The sequence below is a fragment of the Atractosteus spatula genome, unplaced genomic scaffold (assembly GCF_055471065.1).
Source record: "Atractosteus spatula isolate fAtrSpa1 unplaced genomic scaffold, fAtrSpa1.hap1 Scaffold_74, whole genome shotgun sequence".
In the NCBI taxonomy this organism is placed as follows: domain Eukaryota; kingdom Metazoa; phylum Chordata; class Actinopteri; order Semionotiformes; family Lepisosteidae; genus Atractosteus; species Atractosteus spatula.
The window spans coordinates 59,612-75,947 of record NW_028296906.1 but is presented as its reverse complement, the minus strand read 5'-3'; the positions used below and the strand labels follow the sequence as shown (position 1 = coordinate 75,947).

At 40.2% G+C, this 16,336-nt stretch overlaps 2 non-coding genes across 2 annotated transcripts; both read left to right on the top strand.

Annotated features, from left to right (window-relative positions):
- Window positions 1-649: 649 nt before the first annotated feature.
- Window positions 650-723, top strand: trnai-aau (transfer RNA isoleucine (anticodon AAU)). Its single transcript has one exon. It is a non-coding gene; the product is annotated as a tRNA-Ile (tRNA).
- A 1,449-nt stretch (window positions 724-2,172) lies between these two features.
- Window positions 2,173-2,254, top strand: trnaf-aaa (transfer RNA phenylalanine (anticodon AAA)). The gene has a single exon. It is a non-coding gene; the product is annotated as a tRNA-Phe (tRNA).
- Window positions 2,255-16,336: the final 14,082 nt, after the last annotated feature.

The following is a 16,336-nucleotide window of genomic DNA, read 5'->3' as shown; positions in this document are numbered from 1 at the left end:
TTTGTAGACGCTTGCAGCGTGCATTGGTGGTTCAGTTGTAGAATTCTCACCTGCCACGTGGGAGGCCCGGGTTCGATTCCCGGCCAATGCAGTGGCTTTTGCAGTTAGCGGCTCCATCACTTGCATCCCCTTTCAACTCGCAACTGAAAACCCACTGAAGCTTAGAAGCTGTGAGCCAGGTCAGTAACCGCATGAGGGTGACCTACAGGGAAAAGCAAAGCTTACAGCTGGAAGCGGTGTTAATGGAGCCAGCAGTGGGACGCTCACCCTGAGGTCTGTGCGGGTCCCAATGCCCCAGTATAGTGACGGAGACGCTGTGTGGTAAAAAGGCGCCGTCTTTTGGATGAGATGTAAATCCGAGGTCATAGCTCTCTGTGCTCATTAATAGTGACCACCAAAACCTTTGACAAAAGCTCTTGGTAATTGATGGTCTTCAATAATGCTTCTCCTTTAGGTACATTTGAAATCAGCTGAAAAATGCTATGAAATGGGGGGGCACTTCAGGCCAGTGTAGGATTTGGGTTACAAGAACCATTAAACAGCACGAGAAAGCCCGTACACTGAATCGCAGGGCTTTCTATTCAAAGAAGGACAAAAGAAACTTCCCTGAATTCCATTTTTTGCAGCACAGAGAGGACAGCAGGCACTAGGCCTGTTAGCTCAGTTGGTTAGAGCGTGGTGCTAATAACGCCAAGGTCGCGGGTTCGATCCCCGTTCGGGCCAGGCAGTCTCCTCCTCTCTTGCCAAAACCCGTTGTTTTCTTGCTGTGGTGAGATTGGTGGTAATGCAAAGACGCCACATACTGCCGACAGACGAGAGTGTTGCGGGAGAAGAGAGAAGTGATGGAAGATTGAAGAGTGTCCTAGGTGGAGCCAAGATGAAGTGTCACAATTGCCTAGGGGAGGATTTCAAATGTTTAAGATGGTAAAAATAACCGGAAATGATCCCCCAGTCCGGCGCAGTCTGACGTACTTCTGTCATATAAAGTGAAAGTAGATGTCGAACTGGAGCCTCACCATTTGCATAAGTGAGGCTCCAGTTATACATCTAGTTTCACTTTAAATGACAAAACTGAAGAGACTTAAAAGAGCTGGAGAGGATTTCTTACAACTTTTGAGCCGGCACAGTTTTCGAAAACGTTTTCTTCACGCTGCACTATACAACACAGACAGCCAAGAGTCTCCAAAACAAAACGAATTGACAGATAGGAGAAAAGTCCCACTCGTCCTAAAGTTCCCAAAATCCAGCACTGAGCGTAAACAAAGTGTTCAAGTAGCGTGGGAATGCAACCCCTAATCCTAGCTGGAGTTTGAGCGTCTGGTTCAGAGTTTGCTCAAGAGTTTACCTTTCACAGATGCGCAAAGATGAATGTTGAGGGTGCACGCTTCAAGGCGCCTTACAGTGCAGGGAGTGATTAGAGACGATTCGTGACGTGTGCTCGTTCCCATATACCGTACGCCCCGGGTTGCAGTGCTAGGATGACGTCCAATACCGCTTCGGCACGTAACGGCATTATATTCAAGTGCAGGACGTGAGGGTTTTATTTTGTTCGTTTTGTTCTGCTCTGCTTTGCTTTGTTTTGCTTTCCATGGCGTTCGTAAGAGCGTCAATAAAAAGGCGATTCCAGCGTCTAACACGAATATAAGAGCTATTTCAAGTGCGGCTTCTAAAATGCTTGTAGACATTTGTCTGTTGTTGATTGTTTTTTTGTGTCTAACAAAGTGCCATTTTCCTGTCCGGACGGGGAGACTTTATCATTCCCACATGAAGCAACCCTTAAGTCCTCTGAGGCGTGTCTGTCTGCAAGGTTTGTATTTTGGAAAGGTTTTTTTTTAACGGAGAACGACTTTGAAAAAGATTTCCGCCGGCGTCTCGCGATCCGTGTGAGATTGTAGCAAGAACATGGTGCGGCTTCTTAAATGCTTGTGGACATTTGTCTGTTGTTGATTGTTTCTTTGTGTCTAACAAAGTGCCATTTTCCTGTCCGGACGGGGAGACTTTATCATTCCCACATGAAGCAACCCTTAAGTCCTCTGAGGCGTGTCTGTCTGCAAGTCTTGTATTTTGGAAAGGTTTTTTTTTTAATGGAGAACGACTTTGAAAAAGGTTTCCGCCGGCGCCTCGCGATCCATGTGAGATTGTAGCAAGAACGCAGCAACAGTGGCGCGCGCTGTAGTCGTGGCCGAGTGGTTAAGGCGATGGACTAAAAATCCATTGGGGTCTCCCTGCGCAGGTTCGAATCCTGCCGACTACGGTGTCCTCCTCACGTCGTCGTGTGTCGGCGCAAGCAAGTGCCTTTCTGCTTTTCCTGGTGGTTTTAAAACGCGAGATCGCTTGTACCCGCTGCCTTGGAAAGAAATGTCTACATGTTTACTTGCACATTGTCTATTGTTTGTTTGTATATTGTCTTGATGCACTGTTTGCACTTTGTCTTGTTTTTGTCTTGTTTTTTACACTTGTTTTACAATCGAGAGACCTTCTGTAAGTAAGAATTCCATTGTACCAGTACCGGTTACATATGGCAATAAAGTTCAAGTTCAAATGCTTCAGCGTCCGCAAACTGCATTTTGCAGCTGGAAGCAGATGGCGACGCTTTTTGCGGTCGCGTGTCTTGTGCCCCATTTCCGGCCTTTAACATCGAATCAATAAAGCTGTTAGAACCGACACCATAGGTGCTTTTCTTACAACTTTCGATCTGACTCAGTTTCGGAATGCAATTCCTGAACACTGCGAGAGACAACCTACAGATGCAGCCATTCAAAATGAGCGGTAAAAACCCCTGGTACAGTAACCAACCCGCAGGGCACCGTAGGGCACCGCGGTAAGTGATTGGTTGGCCAAAATGACCGACAGGGGCACTCGTGGTGCATTGGTTAGTAGTGAAAAGATTTAATCATCTAATATCTGTACTGTGCACATTTTAATCCGCTTAGTTTTGAATATTTATATGGAATTTTACCACTAAAGGGAAATTTTAGTAGCTGAGCATAAAAAGAAGAGGAGCATAACGCATCTGAAGGTCATAAACGATATTAATTTAGGAACATAAACATTACTGTATGTACATAAACTGTACTGTGTAAGGCTGGTCTTGATAGTTTAAAGAAAAAATTCACACCAGTCTTCCATTTCTCCCTAAACATTTTAAGCATGTAAGTTTTATGAAACGGTACCCAAATATGTGATTGCTGTATAGAATGAATTTTAATTTTTAAAAATTATTTAACACGAAAATTAAGCTGTTTACATCTTCCGCCTGAGAACAGTCACCCGTTGCTACCCAACGCAGAAACACAGCCACTAACTAGCAAAGAGAGGACATTAGCTAGCCAATATGATAAAGAAATAAATGATTATTTTGTTTATTTCTTTTGCACATTTATTTGAACATTTCCATCGATTGTACAAGCACTTGGAAACTGTCCAATCCCTAGTTCATCAAGCATTTACCGGTCTGGTGCCGGTCTGTGTCTTCTAGGATATAATGCCAGCGAACTCTTGTTTTTATGTCCACTATAACTACGCTGGGCAAACGTTCCGAGGTCAAATTCTTCCAGCACGGGGGTACCTTTAAAGCGGAGACGACGGCACCGAAATTTTTTGGCGCGCCTTCTCTTTAAAGCCCTGGCCAAATATGAAGACAGTACGTACAGTTATAATTCAAACGGAATTAAAAACTACACATCCCAGTTACCATGGTGGTGCATGTGATCATTGCGTTTAACCAACGAAACAGGGCGAAAAATCAGTCACATGACTTTGGGGCAGAGTTTCGAAAGCTTAACCTATCAGCAACAAAGCGAAATTTACACGATAGGCTACCTCAAACTGTCAGTTACACGACTGTGTATGTCGCTTAAGCCACTCCTATTTGGCATTTTAGTTATGGAGGCGAGAAGACGCCCCCTCTCTGGGTGTCTGATTTGCCGCCATCTTTAACTGTTCGGTGTCCGAATCGGAGTAGCTACGCGTACGAAATAAAGTTAATCCCAACTACAAAACATATATTTTTGTGGTAAGAGGGCGCAAAACATCAGTATTTACTGCTATTAATTACTGTACGATTTATAGTTGAAATCTGAGCCTAGATATAAAGTTAGATATAAAGTTAAAATCTCGACAAAGCAATGTAGGAAATACAGAGAAAATAAATCCTTTCTGACATCTAAAATCAGTTTCGATCAAGGTCTCTAAAACGAACAAGAAAAAGAGGATTTTCGGAGGGCAATTACGCTGTGTTTATATAGAATAACTGATTTATGAGCAATCTAATTTCTTGTTCGTTTAAAACAGTGAAATGTCAGCTGCAAAAGATCGCACCAGAAACAGCACTCTCTCTGCCTGTCATAGACGTTCAGTAAAGGCTGAATGAAGTCATGTCAAGTACAATAATTCGGTGATCAATAATAACAGTTGTAGGACAGTATATAAGGAGGATAAGGATTTTGAAGTTGACTCGAAATCTGATAGGTAACCAGTGCAAGGACTTGAAAACAGGTGTAATGCATCCCTGATAGGATTCTTGCTGTCATATTCTGAACATATTGAAGATTGCTCAGTGTGGATTTAATTTCCCCAGTGAACAGGATGTGCATTTATTAATTCTAGAAAAAAATCCTTTCTTGATTTCTCTAGTTCCCTTTAAAATAAACTATTATTCCACAATGCAGAGTATTACATGGCCAGTATTTACACATGATATTTGTGATTTAAAGAAATTAACACAAGCAGCTTTTGGAGATTTAAGTGTTGGCTGAGTTATTGCAGGATAAAAGACTAGAGATGTTGGCAAGAAGAAGATAATTTGGGGAAAGCTGAGGAATACACTTATAACAAGAACACTTCCTAATGGGGTTAGGCATACTTTTGATGAAGATGATGAAGTTAACAGACTATATGTTTACATAGATACTGAAATAAGGATTGTATTTTAGATTATGTGTAGTTGCTGGCATTGAACTGTGTGTTGGATGCACATGAATTGAAGGAATGGGCAAACATAGCTGATGCGGATCCACAGAGCCAGCATATTAAGATGTTTATACTTAGAGGCAATTTGTTTAAATAACTAGGTATGGATACTGATGTGCAAGAGAGGTGGAAAGGCTGTTTCCTTAAGCAAGCACTATAAAATATTTTATTCTCAGTGAGATGCTGCCATTTCATCGTGGGTTTCTAACACTGTGTATAGTTCCATCCACACAGTGCCTTTACTTCCATCCATTTCTAATCTCTTTATCCAGTACAGAGGATTTGGAGCCTATCCCAGTAAGCAACGGACACAAGGCAGAATACACCCTGGACATAGCGCCAGTCCATCACAGGACAGACAGACACAAACACACACACACCAGGGCCAGTTTTCCCATAAACCAATTAACTTACCAGTATGTTTTGGAGTGCGAGAGGGAGTCATATCACACATATGGAGAAAAACCATGTAACCCAGAGAGAACATGTAAACCCCTCACACACAGGATGGCAGGAATTGAACCTAGGACCCCAGTGCTGCAAGATAGCAATGCTAACCACTTCGCCACCATTATAAATGGATGGATATCTTAGTTATCTTTCTAGTTCACAGGTTTGCATGCATAATTTAATTTTGAAAGCCACTGAGACATCAGGTACTACTGTTGTATTTATGAAAAAGAAACAAAACAAAAAAACATACTAACAACTGAGCCATCCTACTCCTTAGTTAATACATTTTATTATTCATAAACAGTTAACATTGTTAGCAAAATATTTTGAATTATATTTAACCCTATTTTTTCTTTAGTTTTGTATTTAACTTATTATATGATAGTCAGACTTAATGTATATTTGAACAATGAAAATATATTTTTACAAGATGCGGGGGAAAGTGCAACAGCTTATTACAGTGCTAAATTTAATATTATCGATTGCTAATAGTTTATGCTAACACTTAACTTTCTTAATTAGATCTATTTAAAACAGTGAACTAAGTGTAACATACAGATGCAGCCATTCAAAGTGCGCGGTACAGACACCGCGGTACAGATACCGCAGGTATGATGACGCGGGATACCACGGTGCGTGATTGGTTGACCGACAGGGGCACTCATGGTCCATTGGTCTGTCGTAGAAAGACTTACTGTAAACATCTTTACTGTGCTCGTTGTAGATATTGAATTTTACCACTGAAGGGAAATCTTAGTAGCTGAGCATAAAAAGAATAGGAGCATACTGTAACGCGTGTGAAGGCCATAAACGATATTAATTTTGGAACATAAACATACAGTATATAGCTGGTCTTGGTACTTTAAAGAAAAAAATACACACCAGTATTCCATTTCTCCCTAAACATTGTAAGCTTCGAAGTCTTTAACTAACGTGATACCGGAGTCAACAAGCATACTTTTAGAATTTGATTAAAAGGGAATATAATATGGAATCGCGTATCTCAAGAATTTAATAACGGTATGATTATATCCGTGTACTGCGGCAGGGCTGTGTAGGGCTGTTTCGCCTGCCTGATCATGCGAGCTGTCTTGTAGCCTACTGGTCTAGGTGCGTGCCTACCAACTGGCAGGTTGTGTGTTCGAATCCAGCTGGTGCTGGACTTTTATTTTAACAAACATTTCTTCGAAAAAATAGGTAAGCGATATTATGGACAATCAGTTGACAAATCCATTTCCTTTTTCTGATCACTCGCTTTCTGGCTACACATCTCACCTGTCCTGTTCTTTGTTTTCCTGGTTTGCTGATTATGCCTGCTGCGGTCCATTCCTACCCTCACACCTAAAGAAAACTATTTTAAATTTCTTGGCGCAGTTCATTAACCCTTGTATGTGCTGTCCGCGCCCAAAATGCAATTTTAAGAAAGTCAAAAACCGTGCTCAAATGCAATTTTCAAAGTGCAATGAAATACAATATTGTTGTCGCTGCTGTTCTGGTTGTTTTTATCCCGTAAAGCGTTTTGAGAAGCCACCTTTAAAGGCGATATATGTTGTAGAACCGCTGATTCTTATGGAATGTGTTCCGCAGGAGATTCAAATTTTTATTTATTTTTTAATCGCGTATCTAAGGAAGTCTCAGTATAACTTTGTTCATGAACAAACAGTGGCATGTTACATTGTCATTGTTTTTTTTAACAAGGCTCGCCAGCTAATGTGAATCGAAACCTGTCTTGCTAGCTTTTAAAGTCGTGCATGTGTAAACGACAATTGAAAAAGAGAAAAAAAGACCTGACTGACAAGCCGATACATACTCTTAGAGTTTGATTAATAGGGAATATAATACGAAAAAACCATAAGGGACTTAAAAGCTAAAGGAGATGCTTCATATTGCTTGACTAATTTTAAAAACTAAGTTATAAATGCAGACGCTCCCTCGGTGACGCGCCGGGTGTAAATATCAAAGTATACATTCCCAACAAGAATTGTACCCATCTGTCATGCAAATAAAACACCTTGAATTGAATTGAATTGAGGGAGATAGGGGGACAAATATACTGTAGACAGGCCTCAAGGCAAATAAGATACTTATGGGTACGCAGGCATTCAAGACAGCAACATACAAAACGTTTGCACGTACTGAGTTAAGTTATTACTTGGTTTTCAAAGTGCAATGAAATACAATATTGTTGTTGCTGCTGTTCTGGTTGTTTTTATCCCGTAAAGCGTTTTGAGAAGCCACCTTTAAAGGCGATATATGTTGTAGAACCGCTGATTCTTATGGAATGTGTTCCGCAGGAGATTCAAATTTTTATTTATTTTTTAATCGCGTATCTAAGGAAATCTCAGTATAACTTTGTTCATGAACAAACAGTGGCATGTTACATTGTCATTGTTTTTTTTAACAAGGCTCGCCAGCTAATGTGAATCGAAACCTGTCATGCTAGCTTTTAAAGTCGTGCATGTGTAAACGACAATTGAAATAGAGAAAAAAAGACCTGACTGACAAGATTTAATTAATGCAGATCAGTAAATCAAGGGACAAAACAACTATTGCGCCCGGGTCCTCAATGCGCTTTGATGTGCTAATGCGTTGGTTTAACAGTCCGGGTGTGGCAAGCCCCCAATGTCTCCCGACTTCGGCAAAAGGCACCCGCCTTTCATTGGAAGACAATGAACACACTCTAGCCGTACAGGTGAATATAGCATAAAAGACACCAAGGGATTGGGTGAGCTCCCATCGCAAAAAAAAAAACTGCGAACCTGCACTACAGCGACCATAGTACAGTATGGAGACCAAGACCTTTTACGGGAAGAGACGAGGTGCTTCTGCCGCCCCAGCTTCCAAAGAGCGAAGGGTAAGCAAATACAGCAGACTTCATCTGAAATACGCGATTACAGCGCATATTACAAGGTATTATTGCCGTTTTGAATTTTAAATTCAATTATAATTATTTCTTCGTAGCCTGTTCTTCAAGAAAACACTGCACGGGCGAAACGATCTACCACAAGGACAGTAAAAAAGAAAGCGGTAAGACGGAAAAAAAGAAAAGTTTATTTTGACTTCTGTTCCGCGACTGATGAATACTACTGTGTGACTTTATTTCTTACATGACTTATGTTATTTTGCCACAGGCCGTGGGTCTCTGCTCTCGGCCACTGGCCAGGGTGCCAACCTGTAGAAGCAGCACCTGTATGGAGACATTTCGGCAGCAGCGGGAGCAATACGATGCATTACTGGGGAGGACTGGGAGGCTAGAGACACTCCTGAAAATGCAGAGGAAGGAGACAGTATGTTCCAGCAGTCAAACAGTTGAGCAGCTGTCTCCTGAAAAGTGCCTCTCCCCGCCGCGCAGGTTGCAATGCCTGGCGGAAGCTCTGCCCCCCGCAGAGCACACACCGCCTCAGGACACTCCATCCCGGCCTCTCAGTTCACCACCGCGCAGGACTCTGTTGATGCTGTCCCCGCCGGCTATCTCCCCCCAGGAAGCACAGCGGAATTCACAGATGCCAGTGGGACGAATAATTCTCCCAGATGTCCAACTGCTACCCATCACCCAGGAGATGGAGGGGGGGTTGTACTTGCAGTGCATCGGCATAGACGGGAAAGCAAGAGCCGACCGCTACGCCGCCCTCGTGTTTCGAAATCTTGTGACTTTTGAAATTTACTGGGGGTGGACCACGTCTGTAAATTTCGATGGGTCCAGAGGCAAAAGTGCCTTGCCTTGCAATCTCCGGGAAACCATTAGTACGATGGTGAATCGGAGATTCTCAACCCTTGCTGCGTACGACTGGAAAAGAATTCGTGATCGGATCAACGAAATGCTTCGTAGGAGGAGGCGGTCTTTTCCTCTTGTCTAACAGTCTGTCCACAAACAAAACATTCCTGTTAGACAAGAGGAATTGAAAAAAAAACAATGTTGTCAATGAAAACCGGTGTGTGTGTCTCTCCCTGCTGGATGTCCCTCTCACAAACTGCTGAATGAATAAAATAATTTTATTGAAAACGAGTTTGCGATTGTCTGGTCTTTAAATTCTGGAGATACGCGATTCCATATTATATTCCCTTTTAATCAAATTCTAAAAGTATGCTTGTTGACTCCGGTATCGCGTTAGTTAAAGACTTCGATGCTTAAAATGTTTAGGGAGAAATGGAATACTGGTGTGTATGTTTTCTTTAAAGTACCGAGACCAGCCATATACTGTATGTTTAAGTTCCAAAATTAATATCGTTTATGGGCTTCACACGCGTTGCAGTATGCTCAGGCACTAAGTAAAAGGAGATGCTTCGTATTGCTTGACTAATTTTAAAAACTAAGTTATAAATGCAGGCGCTGCTCTGGTGCGTCGGCTCCTACACAGTGCCTGTCTGCTGTAAGCGTTACAATATACATACCCAACACTGCTTGTACCCATCTGTCATGCAAATAAAACACCTTGAATTGAATTGAATTGAGGGGAGAAGGGGGGGATACTAAAGCCAATACTGGCTCAATGGGCTTTGACGTGCTAATGCGTTGGTTTAACAGTCCGGGTGTGGCAGGCTTCCAATGTCGACTCGATTGGAAGACAATGAACGTACAGATGCAGCCATTCAAAATGCGTGCGTTATTTTGCGGCATACCCCGGTGGGCGTGTCGCGGCATCACGCAGTGTCACGCAGTGTGACGTGGTTAATCGCGCGTCATTTGACGCTCTGCCGGAAACTATCCGGCGTCACCTTGTAAAACCGCCAGGGGGAGCTTAACCTCTCATGTACAGCATTTGAGCCTTTAATTTTGAACAGTGTATTACAGCATGTTAATCTTCAGTCATTAAAATGTTGGTATATTTTATGAAAGCAAGATTGCTCAGTTGGACAAAAGTACACAACCTACCTTTATCAGAAATATTTATGCATCAAAGCCTTTACCGAAGATATTACTAATAGTATTAATAATGGATGACTTTGGACAAGCTGTATACTCAAAGTATAATTTCTTTAGCACATTTGTACAAGCACTTGGAATCTGTCCAAGCCATACTTTGTCAGGCATTTTGTTTTACTTCAACGGGCATAAAAACTTCCTTGCTTTTAACAGGGCGTTTCATAATTTCTAACTACGAAAATGATTTAAAATGCGACACCTATCATTCAACTAGAGCTTAAAATATCACAAGGAAAAATACACACCGGTATTCCATTTCTCCCTAAACATTGTAAGCTTCGAAGTCTTTAACTAACGTGATACCGGAGTCAACAAGCATACTTTTAGAATTTGATTAAAAGGGAATATAATATGGAATCGCGTATCTCAAGAATTTAATAACGGTATGATTATATCCGTGTACTGCGGCAGGGCTGTGTAGGGCTGTTTCGCCTGCCTGCTCATGCGAGCTGACTGTAGCTGACTGGTCTAGGTGCGTGCCTGCCAACGGGCAGGGTGTGTGCTCGAATCCAGCTGGTGCTGAACCTTCCAGTTTTATTTATTTATTTTTTAATCGCGTAACATATTACCGTATGCAAACTGTACTGTATACAGTATGTATATGTATATTTAATGTCTTAACTGTGCCCGTTTAATTGAATATTAAAAAATTATTTAACACGAACATTAAGCTGTTTACATCTTCCGCCTGAGAACAGTCACCCGTTGCTACCCAACGCAGAATGGTGATTGGCTGACACCATCTGACACCCCTCTGATTGGAGAAAAAAGACGTGCTAGTTTGCTATACATACTGTAACAGGAAGAGGATTTCTTTCTATTCAAAACGTGTATTTTAAAAGTTTAAGAAGTAAAAACTTTACAGCGTACACAGATTTCTAAACTGATCAGGATCGTTATCTTTGTCTTATGCATAATAATATTCACCGCTCTGTGCAGCAAATTAATAATAAACTTTATTTTATATAGCGTTTTAAACGAATAAGTAATTAGATTGCTCATAAACCTAATCACTTGCTTTTTCTTTTTATTTAGGCTCAGATTTCAACTATAGATCGTATTATTAATAACCATAATAACAACCAACCAACAAAAACAACCATATAAACATAATACCAACCAAAAACATAGATAACAACCACAATACAAAATCAAATATATCAAACCATTTTACTCTCGCAAAGTCCTCCAATTATCATAATCCCGCCCCTTATGCAAAACCAAACCTTCCTCCCATCCCAGTTTATCCTGTTTATCATAAACAAAATCCACCTCAATTTTCAACATAAAGCATTACACAAAATCAATACCTCAACACTCCATACTCAACAACGATAATTCACAAACAGCCAGAACATGTAACTACACATTCCCAAACAGACCTAATTTCCATAGCCCCGCCCCTTATGCAAAACCAACATCCCTCCCCTGTTCTCTCTCTCCCCTGGCGGTTGTAATTGTTTTTATTTTCAAATAAATTTTAGCAAAGTCATGCATTTTAAAAATCTTAAGATTTTTATATTTATGTCTTTATTTAGTGGTTTCATTAGTGACAAAGGCTAAACTTTCTTGGAAAAATGTCTTTTATGTAAACCATGTTTGCTATTTATTCATTCAGGGCTAAAATATGTTCATTGTATTCTAATGAAAGAAGGGTTCCTTTCGCCGTAGTCGGGAGCCTAGCCTTTAACTAGTAAGTACTGTACTTACTGGGTTTTTGAGGGGGGGGGGAGTGTCTTTCGCTGGAAATCTCGCCTCCTACTTTGAAAATACCCGTGAGACCGGTTCAATTCGTCGCAGCCAGCACTCCTGCAGAGAGGGGGGTTGTACTTGCAGTGTATGCAGTACACGCGTTATGCTCTTCGTTAATGTCTAAGCCGGAACATATCATTATATCTCATTTTGTATTTCTTAAAAAAAATCGTTTTCCCAGCCTAACAGTATTGTTTTTAACCTGTAAATTTGCTGGACAGAGAGGTGAACATTATTACACAGAAGACAAAGATAGCGATTTACGTTGCATTGTGTATCGTGCTGCTTTAATACAGTTTTAAATAATTGGAAGTCTAAACAGTATCAGCTTTATTTATGGGTTTTAAATAAAGGTGATTTAAACGCGATTTAAATCAATATAAATGTTTATATTGTAACGCATAGGTGACTATTCATTGTTATTAAAATGACTTAAATTCGATCATGTTGTGATATTTAGAAATATACATTTGTTTGGTGCGAGTGAAGTTTTATTTAATCTCTGAGCCATACTGATTCTTCTGGAAGCCAGTTTCCGCCAGGGAGTAAAAAAAAACACACTATGGTATTCTCTCCAATGCAGTGCAGTTAAAAACATACCTCTGATGCTGCTCCTAAATGAATATCGTTTATGACCATCAGAAGCTTTATGCTCCTTTTCTTTTTTCCAGTGGATTGAACAGGGAGAGGCATTTCATGATGTACTTTTCACTGATGAAACAACAGTGGCTCTGGAACAGTTTTCAACCATGTCGTTTTATAAAAAGGGGAGATATGTACACGTTACTGAAGCTAAACGTTTAGCCTTTGTCACTAATGTAAACACTAAATAAAGACGTATAGAAATCCCTACGTTACAGACTGTATATGGCTGGTATTGGTAGTTTAAAGAAAAAATACACACCAGTATTCCACTTTCTCCCTAAACATTTTAAGCATCAGAGTCTTACATGTGGTTATTTATTGCATAATTTAATTTTGAAAGCCACTGAGACATCAGGTACTACTGTTGTATGGTACAAGTGTGGTACTTTTAGGGGTACCACGGTACAGAACACTAGTTATTTAAATATGATTGATAGATAAATAGGCCCACTTTATTCATCCTGAAGAAGATAGAAGACATCCTGATGTCTTAACACAGATACTACAGTGCTTAAGTACTACTCACGTATATGTTTCTAGGTTTATATTATGCATTTCATACGGTCAAATTACTTTTGAGCAACTAATAAGAAGCGCGAAACGGTATGCGTTTTAGTTTCGTTTCGTGCTGGGACCCGTGGATTGATTAGAGATATCAAGTACATACAAGTCATTTTTTAAATGTTGTAGTTCGTCTTGAAAAAATGTTACGAGTACATCATCTATCAACAATTACACAGGTTCTGTTTCCATATTGCGGATTTTGGTTACGTAATATTATGTTCTAGATTTCACGTTGTGAATATATGATTTGGGCAAACAGAGCCGCAAAGAAGTACATTATGGGTGGTTGTTTTTTTTTTGCAGTTTTATCTAGAACAAGCGATGCTTAAACCTTTGTCTGATTCTTGTGAAACTATCCACACGACAGTTACAGTACCTAGGAGTTGACTTCAGTGATGTCACTGATGGGATGTTTCTAAAAATCCATCCTCTGTAAAACGTCTTCTCTAGTTGTCCTGCATATGTATTCGCTAATGAAGCTGTGTGTTCTGAGCCTGGATCTCTACATTTGTGTATGAACCAGCTTAGAGGGCTAAAGACAGCTTGTGTTTAAATTGAGTGTAAGGCAATTTATGCTTCTAAAGTCATGGTCACCATTTTTGTACTGTGCTGTAAACTTGTTCTGTGCCAAGTCACATTATTTTGTAGCGTTTTTATAGCGTTATCAAATCCGGTGGCGCGGTGTTAGTTTCCTGACTCCCATGTCACATGGTCTGTGATTGAAACCTGTAATACCGGTTTAATTCGTCACAGCCAGCACTCCGGTTGTAAAGTAGAAGCAGGCGAGATTTCCAGCGAAAAACACCTCCCCCTTCTTCAGGTGTGAGGGTCTTCTGCTCAGAATGAAACGCTAAAATGTAATGTAGGCTCTGAATGGGTTCAATTGTGATTTGGGCTTGATTAAGGTCGCTGCCTTTCATCTAAAACCCTACCTGAATCCTTCTAAACTAAAAATCAGTGTTAGTGAGTTCTAAATAAAGAGGTATCCAGGTAACAGTGAAACGGGCGGACAGTCTGGGGAGATCGCCCGTTTTCCATGTAAATAGTTCCCTGGTTCCGCACCCCTTGGTGTTTCTCTCGCTCTCTCTCGGGTCACCTGATCATTAGCTCGAAAGATTTCAGTGCTTTGTGTATATTCTAATGGTAGTGGGGGCAGGGTGTGTGGAAACAGGTTTGGTTGAAATTGCATTGGAGATCTATGTTCTTCACACCTGAAACATTTTCTCTGAAAGCATTTTCTTCGCTGTTTAACCGATCTTGTTACAGCATGTTACAGTTTACTATTATTAACCATATTAATTTTAAGTGCTTAATGTAAAATCTTGTAAAAATATATTTTCATTGTTCAAATATACATTAAGTCTGACTATCATATAATAAGTTAAATACAAAACTAAAGAAAAAATAGGGTTAAATATAATTCAAAATATTTTGCTAACAATGTTAACTGTTTATGAATAATAAAATGTATTAGCTAAGGAGTAGGATGGCACAGTTGTTAGTATGTTTTTTGTTTTGTTTCTTTTTCATAAATACAACAGTAGTACCTGATGTCTCAGTGGCTTTCAAAATTAAATTATGCATGCAAACCTGTGAACTAGAAAGATAACTAAGATATCCATCCATTTATAATGGTGGCAAAGTGGTTAGCATTGCTATCTTGCAGCACTGGGGTCCTAGGTTCAATTCCTGCCATCCTGTGTGTGTGGGGTTTACATGTTCTCTCTGGGTTACATGGTTTTTCTCCATATGTGTGATATGACTCCCTCTCGCACTCCAAAACATACTGGTAAGTTAATTAGTTTATGGGAAACCTGGCCCTGGTCTGTGTGTGTTTGTGTCTGTCTGTCCTGTGATGGACTGGCGCTATGTCCAGGGTGTATTCTGCCTTGTGTCCGTTGCTTACTGGGATAGGCTCCAAATCCTCTGTACTGGATAAAGAGATTAGAAATGGAAGTAAAGGCACTGTGTGGATGGAACTATACACAGTGTTAGAAACCCACTATGAAATGGCAGCATCTCACTGAGAATAAAATATTTTATACTGCTGGCTTAAGGAAACAGCCTTTCCACCTCTCTTGCACATCAGTATCCATACCTAGTTATTTAAACAAATTGCCTCTAATTATAAACATCTTAATATGCTGGCTCTGTGGATCCGCATCAGCTATGTTTGCCCATTCCTTCAATTCATGTGCATCCAACACACAGTTAAATGCCAGCAACTACACATAATCTAAAATACAATCCTTATTTCAGTATCTATGTAAACATATAGTCTGTTAACTTCATCATCTTCATCAAAAGTATGCCTAACCCCATTAGGAAGTGTTCTTGTTATAAGTGTATTCCTCAGCTTTCCCCAAACTATCTTCTTCTTGCCAACATCTCTAGTCTTTTATCCTGCAATAACTCAGCCAACACTTAAATCTCCAAAAGCTGCTTGTGTTAATTTCTTTAAATCACAAATATCATATGTAAATACTGGCCATGTAATACTCTGCATTGTGGAATAATAGTTTATTTTAAAGGGAACTAGAGAAACTAAGAACTAGAGAAATCAAGAAAGGCTTTTTTTCTAGAATTAATAAATGCACATCCTGTTCACTGGGGAAATTAAATCCACACTGAGCAATCTTCAATATGTTCACAATATGACAGCAAGAATCCTATCAGGGATGCATTACACCTGTTTTCAAGTCCTTGCACTGGTTACCTATCAGATTTCGAGTCAACTTCAAAATCCTTATCCTCCTTATGTACTGTCCTACAACTGGTATTATTGATCTCCGAATTATTGTACTTGACATGACTTCATTCAGCCTTTCCTGAACGTCTATGACAGGCAGAGAGAGTGCTGTTTCTGGTGCGATCTTTTACAGCTGACATTTCACTGTTTTAAACGAACAAGAAATTAGATTGCTCATAAATCACTTATTCTATATAAACACAGCGTAATTGCCCTCCGAAAATCTTCTTTTTCTTGTTCGTTTTAGAGACCTTGATCGAAACTGATTTTAGATGTCA